At 40.4% G+C, this 20,112-nt stretch overlaps 1 protein-coding gene across 3 annotated transcripts in view; it reads right to left on the minus strand.

Moving 5' to 3' along the window:
* LOC118369740 (receptor-type tyrosine-protein phosphatase epsilon-like) overlaps window positions 1-19,139 on the minus strand; it is a 50,221-nt gene extending 31,082 nt beyond the window's left edge. The window contains exons 1-2 of one of the 3 annotated variants that reach the window (XM_035754399.2): window positions 18,881-19,139; window positions 17,067-17,120 (exon numbers count right to left, since the gene is read on the minus strand). The gene's annotated coding sequence lies outside the window, so the exon portion shown is untranslated. Of the gene's footprint in view, window positions 1-17,062; window positions 17,121-18,880 lie in introns of all 3 variants that reach the window. The other 2 variants (XM_035754400.2, XM_035754398.2) reach the window with 2 other exon arrangements.
* Between the last annotated feature and the right edge of the window lie 973 nt (window positions 19,140-20,112).

A 20,112-nucleotide genomic window follows, 5' to 3' on the forward strand; every position in this document is an offset into this window, starting at 1 on the left:
CTTATTTTGTCAGAAATTCATTTGCATTGCTATTTAAAGCTAGCTGGTTGGTTAACTTTACCTGCAGATTAATACTGTGTGATTTATAACAATCCGAATGACACCCTCATTAAAATCACAATTGAACAGGAAAAGAGGTATGCTTAGATAACCTATGCAGAAAAATATAAATATATATTTTTTACATAGAATTAGGCATAATGATTGTGGCTCTAGATTGCAGGAAAATGCTGTTTCAGGTGTTTAAAAATGTAAAAATCTCCAAAACACCCTCCCTCCACCCTCACGTACTTCGTGCCACCTCTAAAATAATTGGTGCTTGACGCCCCTGAGTGCGGCAAGTGCCGCTGATTGTTGGTTAGCCTCTTTGCTCCGAGAGATCTCTACAGATATTTGTGTAACGTTATACATGTCCCCCGTAGCTAAGAGGCTAGCTGCTGGTAAGCTTTCTTGACTTGAACATACATTTTTGCCAACACATGGCTGATTATGATTAACCAGCTAAACAGCTGCTCTAAGTGAAAATGTTTTTGGGGTTAACAGTCTAGCTAATAGGCTATGTTAGAGTTACACGTCCTCTTCCAATAATAATGTGGTGAGTTCAAAATAATGAAAAACTATCTACCAAATCAATTGATTTTAAAATGTCGATTACTCCTTGAAATTATCAATCACCTGATGACAAGACATGATGGGGGTCTATAGGTTGCCGGTTTGCAAGGGAGGGAGTCCCTGGGCAGGAAAAGGTTGAAGAACCCTGAGATAGCGAATTTTAGCTATATTAGCATAGACATGACATCAGTCAAAACACCTGAAAACAAGACATGTTATCATGAACAAGATAAAACTAGCCGAAACAAACCACCTACGATTCCTTTTGACTTGGAGTTACATTGTGTTGGTTAAGTGTTCCCTTTATTTTTTTGAGTAGTGTATATTATAATTACAATGTTGTGCAATGTAGCACAGTTGGTAGAGCATGGCGCTTGTAACGCCAGGGTAGTGGGTTCGATTCCCGGGACCACCCATACGTAGAATGTATGCACACATGACTGTAAGTCGCTTTGGATAAAAGCGTCTGCTAAATGGCATATATTATATATATTATGACATATATTATAATATTTTAGACTTAAGGTTGCCACCCATTCGTTAAAATACGGGACGGTTCTGTATTTCACTGAAAGAATAAACATTTTGTTTTCGAAATTATCGTTTCTGGATTTGACCATATTAATGACCTACGGCTCGTATTTCTGTGTGTTTATTATATTATAATTAAGTCTATGATTTGATATTTGATAGAGCAGACTGACTGAGCGGTGGTAGGCAGCAGCAGGCTCGTAAGCATTCATTGAAACAACACTTTACTGTGCTTGCCAGCAGCTCTTAGCAATGCTTGAAGCACAGCTCTGTTTATGACTTATCAAGCCTATCAACTCCCGAGATTAGGCTGGCAAAATTAAAGTGCCTATAACAACATCCAATAGTCAAAGGTTTATGAAATACACATGGTATAGAGAGAAATAGTCGACGCATAATAATTCCTATATAAATTCCTATAATAAAGCCAACCTAAAACTGGGAATATTGAAGACTCATGTTAATAGAAACCACCAGCTTTCATATGTTCTCATGTTCTGAGCAAGGAACTTAAAAGTGAGCTTTTTTTCCTTGGCACATATTGAACTTTTACTTTTTTTGCATTATTTAAACCAAATTGAACATGTTTCATTATTTAGTTGAGACTACATTTATTTTATTTATGTATTATATCAAGTTAAAATAAAAGTGTTCATTCAGTATTGTTGTAATTGTCATTATTACAAATATATATTCAAAAAATCGTCCAATTAATCGGTATCAGCTTTTTTTGGCCGTCCAATAATCAATATCAGTATCGGTGTTGAAAAATCATAATCGGTTGATCTCTACCATGTATATTTCCTCTCCATTGTTATTTTACTGCTGCTCTTTAATTAGTTGTAAATTTTATTTCATTTTTTTTGTAGCCATTTTTCTTAAAACTGCAATGTTGGTTAAGGGCTTGTAAGTAAGCATTTCACTGTAAGGTCTAATATACCTGTGGTATTCGGCGCATGTGACAAATAGAATTTGATTTTGATTTGCTATTTTACTCATGGTCGAAACCTCAATGACAAGATAAGAACTGCGATATTGATTGATGCGTGTATATAATTAATCCTGTTAAATGATAGTGAAGATTGACAGCAAAAATGGCGTAGCAGTTACCAAGCAGAATTTGTGACATGCAAATAAACAAGTTACACAGTAATTTACTATAAAATACAGGTTCAGATTCTCCTCATCCCAGTACATGTATGAGGAGGATCTGAACCTGTATTTTACAGTAAATGACTGGTGTCTAATATTCCTTGTCATAACATAAGCTACTAACATCTGTAGTTGTGGTCTGCCGTTTCCAGAAAGATACTGAACACGGATGTGTTTGTGGAGTTTTTGCAAAGTGGATGTGTGCATTTGAAATGCTAACGGGATACATATTTATCATCACAGATATTGCATATCATGACATGAATGACTGTGATTGAGTTAGAGTCTGGATGGAAGAGCAAACCTCAACCACTGAGTCCAGAGATCCCACCCTCGAGTTTCAGCAGACCAAAAATGACACTTCTAGGCCACAGCCAAGGCGGGACCAGGAACAGGAAAACATAATCATTAGCATAAGAACTGAACAAATCATCCTACAATGTGGGTTCCAACTTTAACAGAAATGCATGGTAACTAGTGTCATAATCATAAAACACACTTTACAGTTTCAGTCTCTAATGTTCCAAGTTAGCTTCTCACAGTTGGGTTTCATGACTGCTAAACAGCTCTTCGTGTTATGATGCAGACAGGCTCATTAAAGTGAATAGACATTTCCTTCTCTCCCCCGTCATTTACTCACTGAAACCACTGGCATCACCTATTAATGAACATCGTCTCCACTGAGTCAGATCAGCATCAAGTTGTTGAACGATATCTGATGTAAAACACACATGAAATCACGACTTGACGGTGGTCATCCTGTTGATGACCTTGCCCCTCACTGTGATGCTGCTACTAACTGTTTATTACAGTAATGCTATGGCAAGGTCCATTTATTATACCAGAGGATATAGGGTTGGTATCACCAACACATCCCAGTCCCACAAGCCATATAAGGAACATAGGCAAATCCATTCCCACACAATGCATCATTATGACAACAAGGAAACTTTGTTGTGTGATCCTTTGGCAAGCCAACCTCCTCCCACGGCTTATACTACAGGGACAGTGCAAGGCGAGGCGTACCTCATTATCTTGGTTTGCTCCAGGGTGACTAATGCATTGTAAAATGCACATTGAGGTTGATACTTCAACATGTCATGTTTTCACTCCCCCATAAACAGATGTAGCCTGTGCACATGCATACAAGTGCATACAAGGTTTCTCTTCCTCTTCTTTTCTCTCACGCCAACAGGCCTCCTATTGACAGGAGCATCTTATTTCAATGACGCAAGGCAGACTAAATCAAATGCATAACATTCTAGAGCCTCTTAACTTTATAATATATATCCTCCCAATTGTAATTACCAGCCGCTCAAAGACAGATTTAAAGTAGCAATAAGCTCAGATGCACCCCCTATGTCAGCTTTAGTAGAACACATACCAGGGTGGTTTGCAAGCGTCACTCAATATGTATGGTCTGCAATATTTGCCAAATCCCTTACTACCAGGGGTTGAAAAATAAACAGTATGGATTGTATCAGCACCTTTGGGTATACAGGGCAGTTAAAAATAAAAAAGGTCCATTTTCTTTGAGAATGAATCAATTTTGATATAAGTGAGGGTCATGACGTTGGCCTGGGGGTTGGTTTATGACAGTCATAAATACCTCTTCTCCCCTTTTTCCTCTCTCTACCCTACTGATGTGACATTTGAAAACCCCTTGGTTAACATAGAGATTCTGGGAACATCAGAAGGTGTTATGGAAATGAACTATATTCTGGTAATCAGACCAATTGAACATATGCGGTGGAACTTAATGAATATGATGTCAGTTCGGTTGTTCTCTGAGACATTCTCATCAATGACAGTATGACATAAACTCTACAGTGGAATGTCTGCACATTGTAGTTATTGGAATCACATGGAATTGTTGTTCAATTTAAATGTTTGAATATAAAATTATTGGTGAGGATATGAAATGTAATTTTAGCTTCCAAATGAGAGATTTGGGTTTTCATAAGGTTAGGGCTCTGCTCAATCAGTGAAGAGACATGGGTTATAACATTTTTCAGACACGCCCTTCTCGCTCCACTATATAACGTTTTGACGAAAATGTAACCTCCTGTTCCAAGTACGTGAGGTCTGCAGCCTCTGCGTTAAAAGGACTAACATGTCAACTACAGAACTAAGCCAACCTCAGCGTGAGCTTTGGTTGTGAATGGTATGAACTTTGAACTCTTATTCACTACAGAAGTGATTCCTCCTAGCCATTGAGTTAACCACAGCAGCTGCAAACGCAGGCTAGGAAAGAACAGACAGAGTATTCTGTCTACCACACAATGATGTTACTACAACGTATCCAATTGACCACCAGAGACATTCTTCAAAGGACAAAGGACTCGGTTTGTTAACACGGCCTTCCATCTACCACCAACCTATCGAGGCGCAGCTCAGAGTAAATATTTATTGCATTTTCCTTTTCCAAATGGGCGGTAATTTAGAATGCATAAGATACTGTATTTACAATGGCACAGCTTCTCCCTTTGTCCCTCAGTCTTTCCGCTCTTTCACTCAAACCCAGCCCCTTTTCTTTTGTGTAACCAGCTGTCATATCTGTTCCGTCCGCTAGGGACGTTTTCCTTTATGATGTAATTTGTAATCAAGGTATGATTCATTCTTTGTATATGTAATTCTGTGTGATTAGTTAGCTATTTAGTAAATAAATAATTAAACCCAATTTTGTATTGCTGATTAATCTTGTTAGCCAGGGTTCGTGGAGAGAATTTACAACTTTCAGATGTGACTGAATTAAGGTGACGATTAATATTGACTGCTATATATTACTAGGTCTTTAAGAGTTTATTCGGAAGATAACAGCTCTATAAATATTATTTTGTGGTGCCCCGACTCTCTAGTTAATTACATTTGACATGATTAGCTCAATCAGGAAATATTAATTACAGAGAAAGGATTTTATAGCATAGCCAAAGACATGACACGAGCCATCTTAACACTTCCTGCCAATACTATGCAACTCAATCTTTGCAAAGATTTGAATGACTGAAACACAAAACCCTTCTGCATACTCTAAAATATGAATAATGACAGATGGATGAGGTAGCCTCTGTTTATTTTCTGCCATTTGCAAACACAGTGATGTCAACATGGTTCTCAGTGTCCTCCCTAGTGTTATTGTCTGTACATCTGATAACACTGACAACATATCATGGAATGTTATACAGTATACCACTTTGTGACATCGGCTGATGTAAAAAGGGCTTTATAAATACATTAGATTGATTGATTGAGTTTACAGCCAATTCACATTTCAGATTAGCATGGAAAATGGCTTGTTTGACCTCTCTCTGGACTCATTCTACTTAGAGATGGCCACTTTATCGATATCCACTTCCTCTCATCTAATCTCTCCCTGTCATCCTCCCCTACCATACCTTTTTCATCCATCCAACCCTAATGCTCTATTGTCCAGCCTCATGCCTGATGGGACTGTAAAGGTAGCAGGAAGAGATTTTTTAGCTGTAATATAATTGCACATCTATGGCAACCATTGAATTATTTCTCAGACAGACTGCAATCTGATTTTTTTCAGCAAACAATGTCAGAGCATGGAAGTGGATCTTGAAATTCATATAACAACTCTGTATAACCACAAGCATCTGCCTCTAACCCTAGGAAGCTCTTTGCCACCTTCTCCTCCCTCCTGAATCCCCCCTCCTCCCTCTCTGCAGATGACTTCGTCAACCATATAACAACTCTGTGCAACCACAAGAATCTGCCTCTAACCCTAGGAAGCTCTTTGCCACCTTCTCCTCCCTCCTGAATCCTCCCCCCCCCTCCCTCTCTGCAGATGACTTCGTCAACCATTTTGAAAAGAAGGTCGACGACATCCGATCCTCGTTTGCTAAGTCAAACGACACCGCTGGTTCTGCTCACACTGCCCTACCCTATGCTCTGACCTCTTTCTCCCTCTCTCTCCAGATGAAATCTCGCGTCTTGTGACGGCCGGCCGACCAACAACCTGCCCGCTTGACCCTATCCCCTCCTCTCTTCTCCAGACCATTTCCGGAGACCTTCTCCCTTACCTCACCTCGCTCATCAACTCATCCCTGACCGCTGGCTACGTCCCTTCCGTCTTCAAGAGAGCGAGAGTTGCACCCCTTCTGAAAAAACCTACACTCGATCCCTCCGATGTCAACAACTACAGACCAGTATCCCTTCTCTCTTTTCTCTCCAAAACTCTTGAGCGTGCCGTCCTTGGCCAGCTCTACCGCTATCTCTCTCAGAATGACCTTCTTGATCCAAATCAGTCAGGTTTCAAGACTAGTCATTCAACTGAGACTGCTCTTCTCTGCATCACGGAGGCGCTCCGCACTGCTAAAGCTAACTCTCTCTCCTCTGCTCTCATCCTTCTAGACCTATCGGCTGCCTTCGATACTGTGAACCATCAGATCCTCCTCTCCACCCTCTCCGAGTTGGGCATCTCCGGCGCGGCCCACGCTTGGATTGCGTCCTACCTGACAGGTCGCTCCTACCAGGTGGCGTGGCGAGAATCTGTCTCCTCACCACGCGCTCTCACCACTGGTGTCCCCCAGGGCTCTGTTCTAGGCCCTCTCTTATTCTCGCTATACACCAAGTCACTTGGCTCTGTCATAACCTCACATGGTCTCTCCTATCATTGCTATGCAGACGACACACAATTAATCTTCTCCTTTCCCCCTTCTGATGACCAGGTGGCGAATCGCATCTCTGCATGTCTGGCAGACATATCAGTGTGGATGACGGATCACCACCTCAAGCTGAACCTCAGCAAGACGGAGCTCCTCTTCCTCCCGGGGAAGGACTGCCCGTTCCATGATCTCGCCATCACGGTTGACAACTCCATTGTGTCCTCCTCCCAGAGCGCTAAGAACCTTGGCGTGATCCTGGACAACACCCTGTCGTTCTCAACTAACATCAAGGCGGTGTCCCGTTCCTGTAGGTTCATGCTCTACAACATCCGCAGAGTACGACCCTGCCTCACACAGGAAGCGGCGCAGGTCCTAATCCAGGCACTTGTCATCTCCCGTCTTGATTACTGCAACTCGCTGTTGGCTGGGCTCCCTGCCTGTGCCATTAAACCCCTACAACTCATCCAGAATGCCGCAGCCCGTCTGGTGTTCAACCTTCCCAAGTTCTCTCACGTCACCCCGCTCCTCCGCTCTCTCCACTGGCTTCCAGTTGAAGCTCGCATCCGCGCTACAAGACCATGGTGCTTGCCTACGGAGCTGTGAGGGGAACGGCACCTCAGTACCTCCAGGCTCTGATCAGGCCCTACACCCAAACAAGGGCACTGCGTTCATCCACCTCTGGCCTGCTCGCCTCCCTACCACTGAGGAAGTACAGTTCCCGCTCAGCCCAGTCAAAACTGTTCGCTGCACTGGCCCCCCAATGGTGGAACAAACTCCCTCACGACGCCAGGACAGCGGAGTCAATCACCACCTTCCGGAGACACCTGAAACCCCACCTCTTCAAGGAATACCTAGGATAGGGTAAGTAATCCTTCTCACCCCCCGCTAAAAAGATTTAGATGCACTATTGTAAAGTGGCTGTTCCACTGGATGTCATAAGGTGTATGCACCAATTTGTAAGTCGCTCTGGATAAGAGCGTCTGCTAAATGACTTAAATGTAAATGTAAATGTGTTCTGTATGTGTTTCGGTGTATGAACAAACTGTAGTAAACAACGAGTATCTCAAGATAAGAGCAACAAGGGATTCATTCAACTACACATGTACAGTGCCTTGCGAAAGTATTCGGCCCCCTTGAACTTTGAGACCTTTTGCCACATCATCTTTTTGACTCAACTAACCAGTGACCACATTCAGGCTGAACCATCAGCTACACCCATGCATGAGTATGTCAAATGTTTTAAAAAGGGGCTTCCTGTCTTCATCTCCTTTTCTTTATCGGCACCAATTTGACAACACAGAATATGTTAAATACAGTGCCTTGTGAAAGTATTCGGCCCCCTTGAACTTTGCGACCTTTTGCCACATTTCAGGCTTCAAACATAAAGATATAAAACTGTATTTGTTTTGTGAAGAATCAACAACAAGTGGGACACAATCATGAAGTGGAACGACATTTATTGGATATTTCAAACTTTTTTAACAAATCAAAAACTGAAAAATTGGGCGTGCAAAATTATTCAGCCCCTTTACTTTCAGTGCAGCAAACTCTCTCCAGAAGTTCAGTGAGGATCTCTGAATGATCCAATGTTGAACTAAATGACTAATGATGATAAATACAATCCACCTGTGTGTAATCAAGTCTCCGTATAAATGCACCTGCACTGTGATAGTCTCAGAGGTCCGTTAAAAGCGCAGAGAGCATCATGAAGAACAAGGAACACACCAGGCAGGTCCGAGATACTGTTGTGAAGAAGTTTAAATGGATACAAAAAGATGTCCCAAGCTTTAAACATCCCAAGGAGCACTGTGCAAGCGATAATATTGAAATGGAAGGACTATCAGACCACTGCAAATCTACCAAGACCTGGCCGTCCCTCTAAACTTTCAGCTCATACAAGGAGAAGACTGATCAGAGATGCAGCCAAGAGGCCCATGATCACTCTGGATGAACTGCAGAGATTTACAGCTGAGGTGGGAGACTCTGTCCATAGGACAACAATCAGTCGTATATTGCACAAATCTGGCCTTTATGGAAGAGTGGCAAGAAGAAAGCCATTTCTTAAAGATATCCATAAAAAGTGTTGTTTAAAGTTTGCCACAAGCCACCTGGCAGACACACCAAACATGTGGAAGAAGGTGCTCTGGTCAGATGAAACCAAATTTGAACTTTTTGGCAACAATGCAAAACGTTATGTTTGGCGTAAAAGCAACACAGCTCATCACCCTGAACACACCATCCCCACTTTCAAACATGGTGGTGGCAGCATCATGGTTTGGGCCTGCTGGTTTGGGCCCACGGAAGATGGTTAAAATTGATGGGAAGATGGATGGAGCCAAATACAGGACCATTCTGGAAGAAAACCTGATGGAGTCTGCAAAAGACCTGAGACTGGGACGGAGATTTGTCTTCCAACAAGACAATGATCCAAAACATAAAGCAAAATCTACAATGGAATGGTTCAAAAATAAACATATCCAGGTGTTAGAATGGCCAAGTAAAGTCCAGACCTGAATCCAATCGAGAATCTGTGGAAAGAACTGAAAACTGCTGTTCACAAATGCTCTCCATCCAACCTCACTGAGCTCGAGCTGTTTTGCAAGGAGGAATGGGAAAACATTTCAGTCTCTCGATGTGCAAAACTGATAGAGACATACCCCAAGCGACTTACAGGTGTAATCGCAGCAAAAGGTGGCGCTACAAAGTATTAACTTAAGGGGGCTGAATAATTTTGCACGCCCAATTTTTCAGCTTTTGATTTGTTAAAAAAGTTTGAAATATCCAATAAATGTCGTTCCACTTCATGATTGTGTCCCACTTGTTGTTGATTCTTCACAAAAAAAATACAGTTTTATATCTTTATGTTTGAAGCCTGAAATGTGGCAAAAGGTCGCAAAGTTCAAGGGGGCCGAATACTTATTTAACATATTTAACACTGTATTTAACATATTCTGTGTTGTCAAATTGGTGCCGATAAAGAAAAGGAGATGAAGACAGGAAACCCCTTTTTAAAACATTTGACATACTCATGCATGGGTGTAGCTGATGGTTCAGCCTGAATGTGGTCACTGGTTAGTTGAGTCAAAAAGAGGAAGTGTATACAGTGCCTTCAGAAAGTATTAATATTGATTTACGCCACATTTTGTTGTGTTACAAAAAAAATAATAACGTTCACCGGGTAAAAAATGTAATAATCCCCCTCAATCAGACACATGTTACTGTCAAGTTAAACACAAAAATATATATATATTTGGGCTACACTGCACATTATTACATTATACACTTTCTGCCTGTGGACATCTGTTCTACAATGTGCCAGCAGAGAATGATAACCTTTGTTGGCATAATTGATCTCTTTCAGGCAGAGAGTATACACCTTTTCATCCACTGTATTGAAAAGGTGAGAAAGAGGGAAAGTGTGTGGTGTGTGTTGTTTCAACTCTATAGTGACATCCAGCTTAAGCCAAAGCCCAAAGTAAACAGCTCCAGCTCCGCTTGATCTCTGAATCTACTTGTTTAACAAGCAACGCCCCATTTTCACCTAATTCTCTCATTCTGAAAATTAATCACATACTGTAGAGGGAAAACATTAGTTCACAGATAGTTCATTAGGTAGTTAAATTTTCACACAGATTTCCAGGGTCCAGTAAGCAACTAACGCGTTACAGCTTGAGGAACAGCAAGCAGTCCTATTCCAGTTAAAACTATAGAGAATTAAAGTATTAGGTTACTAGCATTAGCTCATCTGATGTTGTAACGTTGGTTAATGTTGCTCAACATTTCTCTGGCTAGCTAACGGAGAATTCGATTAGAGTAAACTGCCTGTTACTCAGGCCCAGAAGCTAGGATATGCATATATTTGGTAGCATTGGACAGAAAACAATGTCTGTGAGTATAACAGAACTGATATGGCAGGCAAAATCCATGTGGAATATATATATTTTTGAGGTCACAGGCCATTTCAGTGCTAGCCTATGGGAAATACAAATAGATAGGACCCAGAGTGCAGTTCCTATGGCTTCCACTAGATGTCAACAGTCTTTAGAAAGGGTTTCAGGCTTGTTTTTTGAAAAATTAGCATGTAGTTGGAAAAACTACAAGGTGTCTCTCATTAGAAAAGTAGTCTTGAGTTGCGCGCCCTTCGTTATTTATCTTCCCCATTGAACATACTATTCTCCGTCTTAAATATTATAGTTTATTTAGATATTAGAGTACCTGGGGATTAATTAGAAACATCGTTTGACTTGTTTGGACAAACTTTACCAGTAACTTTGTTTGTATGCATGTTGAACAACTGGATTACTGAGATCTTTGGCGCCAACTAAACAGACCTTTTTGGATATGAAGGACTTTATCGAACAAAACAACCATTCATTGTGTAGCTGGGACCCTTGGGATTGCAAACAGAGGAAGATCTTCAAAGGTAAGTGATTTATTTCGCTATTCGTGATATTGTGATGCCTGTGCTGGTTGAAAAAGTATTTTGATGTGGGGCCCTGTCCTCAGATAATCGTATGGAATGCTTTCGCTGTAAAGTCTTTTTGAAATCTGACAACGTGGTTGGATTAACAAGAAGTTAAGCTTTGAAATGATTTATGGCACTTGTATTTTCATGAATGTTTAACCTCTTGAACCTCTGGGGATGGTATTTCATTTTTGGATGAAAAACGTTCCTGTTTTAAACAACATATTTTGTCACGAAAAGATGCTCGACTATGCATATAATTGACAGCTTTGGAATTAAAACACTCTGACGTTTCCAAAACTGCAAAGATATTGTCTGTGAGTGCCACAGAACTAATGCTACAGGCGAAACCAAGATGAAATTTCATACAGGAAGTGAGCCAGATTTTGAATGCGCTGTGTTCCAATGTCTCCTTATATGGCTGTGAATGCGCAAGGAATGAGCCTACACTTTCTGTCGTTTCCCCAAGGTGTCTGCAGCATTGTGACGTATTTGTAGGCATATCATTGGAAAATTGACCAAAAGAGACTACATTTACCAGGTGTCCGCTCGGTGTCCTCCGTCGAAACTATTGCGTAATCTCCAGGTGCGTGCATTTTTCCATTTTGTTCAGAGGAGAAACCAAACTGCCACAAGTGATTTATCATTGAATAGATATGTGAAAAATACCTTGAGTATTGATTCTAAACAACGTTTGCCATGTTTCTGTCGATATTATGTTCATTTGGAAAAAAGTTTGCCGTTGTAATGACTGAATTTTCGTGTTTTTTTCTTAGCCAAACGTGATGAACAAAACGGAGCGATTTCTCCTACACAAATAATCTTTTTGGAAAAACTGAACATTTGCTATCTAACTGAGAGTCTCCTCATTGAAAACATCCGAAGTTCTTCAAAGGTAAATGATTTTATTTGAATGCTTTTCTTGTTTTTGTGAAAATGTTGCCTGCTGAATGCTAGGCTTAATACTATGCTAGCTATCAATACTATTACACAAATGCTTGTGTAGCTATGGTTGAAAAGCATTTTTTGAAAATCTGAGATGACAGTGTTGTTAACAAAAGGCTAAGCTTGTGAGCCAATATATTTATTTCATTTCATTTGCGATTTTCATGAATAGTTAACGTTGCGTTATGGTAATGAGCTTGAGTCTATAATTACGCTCCTGGATACGGGTTTTCTTCTTAGCCAAACGTGATGAACAAAACGGAGAGCGATTTCTCCTACACAAATAATATTTTGGGAAAAACTGAACATTTGCTATCTAACTGAGAGTCTCCTAATTGAAAACATCTGAAGTTCTTCAAAAGTAAATGATATTATTTAAATGTTTTTCTTGTTTTTGTGAAAATGTTGCCTGCTGAATGCTAGGCATAATGCTATGCTAGCTATCAATACTCTTACACAAATGCTTGTGTAGCTATGGTTGAAAAGCATTTTTTTATCTGAGATGACAGTGTTGTTAACAAAAGGCTAAGCTTGTGAGCCAATATATTTATTTCATTTAATTTGCGATTTTCATGAATAGTTAACATTGCGTTATGGTAATGAGCTTGAGGCTATAATTACGCTCCCGGATACAGGATTGCACGCCGCAACAGGTTAATATTACGATTTTTGTATTTTGAATTTCACGCTCTGCAATTTCACCGGATGTTGTCGTAGGTGTCCCGCTATAGCGGTTCAATGCACCCAAACAGGTTTATACTGGCAAACTGCCTTTCCACTCTCCAATTTCCAGAACGGGCGCTGATGCTGTAACTAGCAAATTGATTGTTCGTTCTCTCTTCAGTCGCATGCTGCATTCTATTTATATGTGAATGATTGGCTGAGCCTTGGATACAGCCAGTATTGGTCCAAACGCGCATCACTCGTTCGCATACAGCCAGTAGTTATCCAAAGCACCCCACCCCCAGAAATATACAATTTACATACAGTTGAAGTCAGAAGTTTATATACACCTTAGCCAAATACATTTAAACTCAGTTTTTCACAATTCCTGACATTTAATCCTAGTAAAAATTCCCTGTCTTAGGTCAGTTAGGATCATCACTTTATTTTAAGAATGTGAAATGTCAGAATAATAGCAGAGTGATTTATTTCAGGTTTTATTTCTTTCATCACATTTCCAGTGGGTCAGAAGTTTTCATACACTCAATTAGTATTTGGTAGCATATTTGGTAGCATTGCCTTTAAATTGTTTAACTTGGGTCAAATGTTTCGGGTAGCCTTCCACAAGCTTCCCACAATAAGTTGGGTGAATTTTGGCCCATTCCTCCTGACAGAGCTGGTGTAACGGAGTCAGGTTTGTAGGCCTCCTTGCTCCCACACACTTTATCAGTTCTGCCCACACATTTTCTATAGGATTGAGGTCAGGGCTTTGTGATGGCCACTCCAATACCTTGACTTTGTTGTCCTTAAGCCATTTTGCCACAACTTTGGAAGTATGCTTGGGGTCATTGTCCATTTGGAAGACCCATTTGCAACCAAGCTTTAACTTCCTGACTGATGTCTTGAGATGTTGCTTCAATATATCCACATAATTTTCCGACCTCATGACGCCATCTATATTTGAAGTGCACCAGTCCCTCCTACAGCAAAAAAAAACCCACAACATGATGCTGCCATCCCCTTGCTTCACTGTTGGGATGGTGTTCTTCGGCTTGCAAGCCTCCCCCTTTTTCCTCCAAACATAACGATCGTCATTATGGCCAAACAGTTCTATTTTTGTTTCATCAGACCAGAAGACATTTCTCCAAAAAGTACGATCTTTTGTCCCCATGTGCAGTTACAAACCGTAGGCTGGCTTTTTTATGACAGTTTTGGAGCAGTGGCTTCTTCTTTGCTGAGCGGCCTTTCAGGTTATGTCGATATAGGACTCGTTTTACTGTGAATATAGATACTTTTGTACCCATTTCCTCCAGCATCTTCACAAGGTCCTTTGCTGTTGATCTGGGATTAACTTGCACTGCGTGGTCCCATGGTGTTTATACTTGCGTACTATTGTTTGTATGATGAACGTGGTACCTTCAGGCATTTGGAAATAGCGCCCAAGGATGAACCAGACTTGTGGAGGTCTACAATGTTTTTTCTGAGGTCTTGGCTGATTTCTTTGGATTTTACCATGATGTCAAGCAAAGAGGCACCGGGTTTGAAGGTAGGCCTTGAAATACATCCACAGGTACACCTCCAATTGACTCAAATTATGTCAATTAGCCTATAAGAAGCTTCTAAAACCATGACATAATTTTCTGGACTTAGTGTATGTAAACTTCAGACCCACTGGAATTGTGATACAGTGAATTATAAGTGAAATAATCTGTCTGTAAACAATTACTTGTGTCATGCACAAAGTAGATGTCCTAACAGACTTGCCAAAACTATAGTTTGTTAACAAGGAATTTGTGGAGTTGTTGAAAAATAATGCTTAATGCTTCCAACCTGAGTGTATGTAAACTTCCCGACTTCAACTGTAAGTATTCACAGCCGTGAGTAAATAGATGTTAGAATCACCTTTGGCAGCTATTACAGCTGTGAGTGTTTCGGGGTAAGTCTAAGAAATTTGCACACCTGGATTGTACAATATTTTCACATTATTATTTGTTTTATTCTTCAAACTCTGTCACGTTTGTTGTTGTTCTCTACTAGGCAGACATTTTTAAGTCTTGCCATGGATTTTCAAGACGATTTAAGTCTAATCTGTAACTCGGCCACTCAGGAACATTCAATGTTGTCTTGGTAAGCAATCCCAGGATATTTTTGGCCTTGTGTTTTAGGTTATTGTCCTGCTGAAATATTAATTTGTCTCCCAGTGGCTGTTGGAAAGCAGACTGAACCAAGTTTTCCTCTAGGATTTTGCCTGTTCTTAGCTCTATTCCATTTTTTTATTCTAAAAAACTCCCTAGTCCTTGCCGATGACAAGCATACACATAACATGATGTAGCCACCACTATGCTTGAAAATATGAAGTAGTACTCAGTGATGTGTTGTGTTGGATTTGCCCCAAACATAACACTTTGTATCCAGGACATAAAGTTCATTTCTTTGCCATTTTTGTTTTGTTTTACTTTAGCGCCTTATTGCAAATAGGATGCATGTTTTGGGATATTTTCCTTCTTTTCACTCTGTCATTTAGGTTAATATTGTAGAGTAATTACACTATTGTTGATCCATCCTCAGTTTTAAAGTCACCATTGGCCTCATGGTGAAATCCCTGAGCAGTTTACTTCCTCTCTGGCAACTGAGTTAGGATCTTTGTAGTGATTGGGTGTATTGATACACCATCTAAAGTTTAATGAATAACTTCAGAATGCTCAAAGGGATATTCAATGTCTGCTTTTTCATTTTTACACGTCTACCAATAGGTGTCCTTCTTTACAAGGCACTGGAAAACCTCCCTGGTCTTACTGGTTGAAATGCACTGCTCGCCTGCACTGTGTGGTGTACAGAGATGAGGTAGTCATTCAAAAATCATGTTAAACAATATTATTGTACACAGAGTGAGTCCATGCAACTTATTATGTGACTTCTTAAGCACATTTTTAGGCTTGCCATAACAAAGGGGTTGAATACGTATTGACTCAAGACATTTCAGCTTTTAATTTTAAATTAATTTGTAAAAATGTAAAAAAAAAAAAAAAATTGCACTTAGACATGATTGGGTATTGTGTGTCGGCCGGTGACACCAAATCTCAATTTAATACAATTTAAATTCAGGCTGTAACATAACAAAATATGGAAAAAGTCAAAGGGTGTGAATACTTTTTGAAGAAACTGTAAGCTTACTCAATGCTAAACCATTTTGAGGAAACTCAAACCAGTAGACACGTCTGCTAAGCTGTTTCAATCAGCCTTTCCTTCTGCTTTCTTGTAAGAGTAGACATAGCATATTGAATGCTGAGGAGAAACCAGTTGGTAAAATATTTTGTCCAAGCAAAAGCATGAAGGATATTGTTGTTACTCCATGGGAATAGTACGCATTTACAAAGGTCCAAGTTCCCCACAAAATACACGTATTATGCCATTTGTTTTGAAATGTCTCAGATAAAGTATTTAAGGCTCCAATCACATTTTCAAAGCTGATCTGATTGGTCAAAAGATCAATTAGCAAAACCAAACTATCCGACTTGGGCTGCCTGTCTAAACGCAGCCTTACTGGATTGCAATTGAGCAAAAGACAAACCTGCAAGACACTGCTATTGAAGTGATTACTAATCCCCGGACTGTGAATTCTTGACATGTGGAAAAAAAGTAATCATGAAATGAATAATCTCCATTTGAGCAACACACTGTATGTAATTCCATCCCACATATCTCCAGGTTGAAAAAGAATGTCACAGCCAATAAATTAGTCATAGACTTCTGGATAAAGCGCCTGTATATCAGTCTAAAATGATCTAGCTTTATTGGGTAATTTGATCAGGGATAGTGCTGAAGGACATTACACTGATATTGTGAATGAACAACATCTATCTTGAATGCTAGGCCTACGTCAAATAATGGACCAATTACTGCCAAATGGGGCCGCATAGTCTATTTACTGTTATACAGGCTAATAGAGTTTTCCTTACATTACACAGAGCAATTACTCATTGCATATGGTATATCCTTTCAATTATGTGCCTTTGTTAAGAGGATCGGATTTTTAGAAAGGTATGCAAACAAATCCACTCACTCACTCATTCAATCAACCAATCCCCCCGGAAGCTGTCTGATAGGCTTAATGCAGGCTCCTGTTATGCACAAGATGGAAAAGTCAACATTACCTCACTGATGAGCACATAAACATATGCAGAGTTGAGCAGAAGTTATTGCTGAAGTATTTACACAATTCCATGTGCTTATGTACTTGGGGCTCCCGAGTGTCGCAGTGGTCAAAGGCACTGCATCTCAGTGCTTGAAGTGTCACTACAGACACCCTGGTTCGAATCCTGGCTGTATTACATTCGGACGTGATTGAGAGTCCCATAGGGCGGCTAACAATTGTCCCAGCCAGCGTTGTCCGGGTTTGGCCGGTGTAGGCCGTCATTCTAAATAAGAATTTGTTCTTAACTGACAATAAAAATGAAGAGAAATAATTTGTATAATACTTATTTGACAAATAACATATCTACTGCACCCCTAACAATTACCCATACGTAGAATGTATGCACACATGACTGTAAGTCGCTTTGGATAAAAGCGTCTGCTAAATGGCATATATTATATTATTATTACAGTATCAAGCACATTTTTAGACGCACAGCTAGACATCAGGCAACCTGCGGTATTGGACACCCTACTAATAAATATGCATTAATGTGTTCTCTGCTCCTCACCCCTTCACAACTCTGTCTAGACCAGGTGGACTAACCTCAACCTCCTTCACTAAAGGTGTGAGCAGGGCTGGCTCTAGCCTTTTGGGGGCCCTGTTTGAGAGGCCCTCCCATCAAGCGGGCAAATATTTTTGTGGTCCCCCTCTTGAAGGTGGAGAGAAAAATATACATTTTTAAAGTTCATTTCCTGCAATTGTACATATTTTGCCATCGGGTGGAGACTTTTTTGCAGTTTTAAAGCAAATTTCCTGCAATTCTACACATTTTGCCATGACTTATGCCATATTAATGATATCTGAGTGAGATAACTCACAAAATCAAAATGGGGACCTCCTGGATGTCAGGGGTCCTGGGCATGTGCCCTGTGTGCCCGGTCCGTATTAGGGCATGTTTACTAGATGTGTAGATAATTGGCTTGACTAACTAACCAATCTAATAATGAGTAGCTGACATGGCTTATTGAGCGACTGTCAGTAGCTGACAAAACAAGAGTACAACTTCTCATGCACAACCAAATTCTGAACTTGAACTTTGTGTACTCTCCTATTCTAACTCTCAACTGTAAATTGAGACCCCAACTGAGTTGCGGGGGCCCAAAGAGACCGCTTCTGCCTGGAGCCGGCCCTGTTTGTGAAAGTCTACTGCTGGTGAATATGAGCTACTGAAGGCTCAGAAATGTGCCATTTAAAAATGTTTAGATTCACAGTTATCAAACGTTATCAATGAATGCATTTGTGAATATTATTGGTGGGAGCAAGAGGCGCCGGCTTGCTCCACTAACCCACATTTACTGTAGCGTAGGCTGCTACTGTATGGCTGTGTGTAGGCGTTGCCTACATGGGGTAACCTCTGTCTCATGCCAATGTAAGGAACAGCGGTATGCAAAATATCGATTGATTCATGTTGCATTCGAAGACAGCGCACAATATACCTAGGCTACATGGACAATCTGATAATAAATGTTTTGACATTGCCATATAACGTTAGCCTTAATGCGGTAGGCCTATTTACAGAGCTCGTTGACGCGGATTTAATTGTCAAACATGATTGGGTGGGCTATGGTTAGCCTACATTGGAGTGATATCTCAATAATACAATTTCAATTGGTTTTATGCTAACGAGGCTCAGGCTGGCATATGAATAACAGAGGCATCATCAAAAAGAAGAGGCATTCTTACCGTAGATGTCGGAAATGTGATCTCGCGGCGTCTTGAGGAATGATATGGTTTCGTGTCTGAGAAAAAAAAAGCTCCGTTAATGTTTTAATTCACTGGTGTTTATGAGAAGTGCATATGGAAATGTAGCCTATCTTCCATGACGTAAACCTCTTAGGGGAGGATTTCTCTTGCTATTCGGCGGATAGAGAAGCCTTATGACAGTCCCTACATTAGAAATACGAGCGAACGAGTCCCTCCCCGGGGTGCATACATTAATCTGTAAGTGAGCACCGCAGCAGAGCATTCGCATCATCCACATTCCTGATGTTGATAGGATCTTGGACGTACTATGATAATAATTTCTCTATGATTAAGTATTTTAGCTGTAACCACCTTGCCTTACGCTTTGAAGTGATATCGCACGAGTACCGGCATAAGTGTAATAAAGATATTATAAGCAGGCACAAGGCACACTAACCGAAAGTGGAGAAAATTAAAATGAGATTATTATTTTGGTAGCCTAAATGTGTCGTTTTTGTTTTATGTAAAGGCCGATCTAAAATGTTGTATATTAATAAGTAATTAAGGCTACACACTTAATTATTAGCCTAAATCAAGTTTATTCAAGGATAATTAATGTTGTCAATCCAGTTCTCATACAAAACCTATACTAGAGTATCAACAGAGCCATCTGCTGGTAGGATTAGGCCTACTTAAATCGAGTGCAACTATAAAACACACATACACACACTTTCTATTCATATGCTGTACATATTGTGTATACACACACACCATCATCCAAAAGCCTCCTTCTCAAAACCGATTGGATGAGGAAGCCAGTCCCTCCCTTCTGATCTTCTCCTACAATGGAGTTTGAGCGGTGAGGAGAGAGGATGCGAGGATAATGCAATTGAGATTCTCCCACAGTAGGCCTACAGTGTGCATGGGTCAAATCACATTTTATTGGTCACATAGGCTTATACATACACTATATATGGGGCTCCCGAGTGGCGCATCGGTCTAAGGCACATCGGTCTAAGGCACTGCATCTCAGAACCAGACCCTGGTTCGATTTCAGGCTGTATCCCAACCGGCTGTGATTTGGAGTCCCAATTGGCCCAGGGTTGTCCAGGTTAAGGATTGGCGCGGTAGACTGTCATTGTAAATAAGAATTTCTCCTTAACTGACTTGCCTAGTTAAATAAAGGTTCAATAAAATAAAAATATATATACAAGAGTATGTGGTCACCCCTT

Source organism: Oncorhynchus keta, chromosome 36, assembly GCF_023373465.1.
Source record: "Oncorhynchus keta strain PuntledgeMale-10-30-2019 chromosome 36, Oket_V2, whole genome shotgun sequence".
NCBI classification, from domain to species: Eukaryota; Metazoa; Chordata; class Actinopteri; order Salmoniformes; family Salmonidae; genus Oncorhynchus; species Oncorhynchus keta.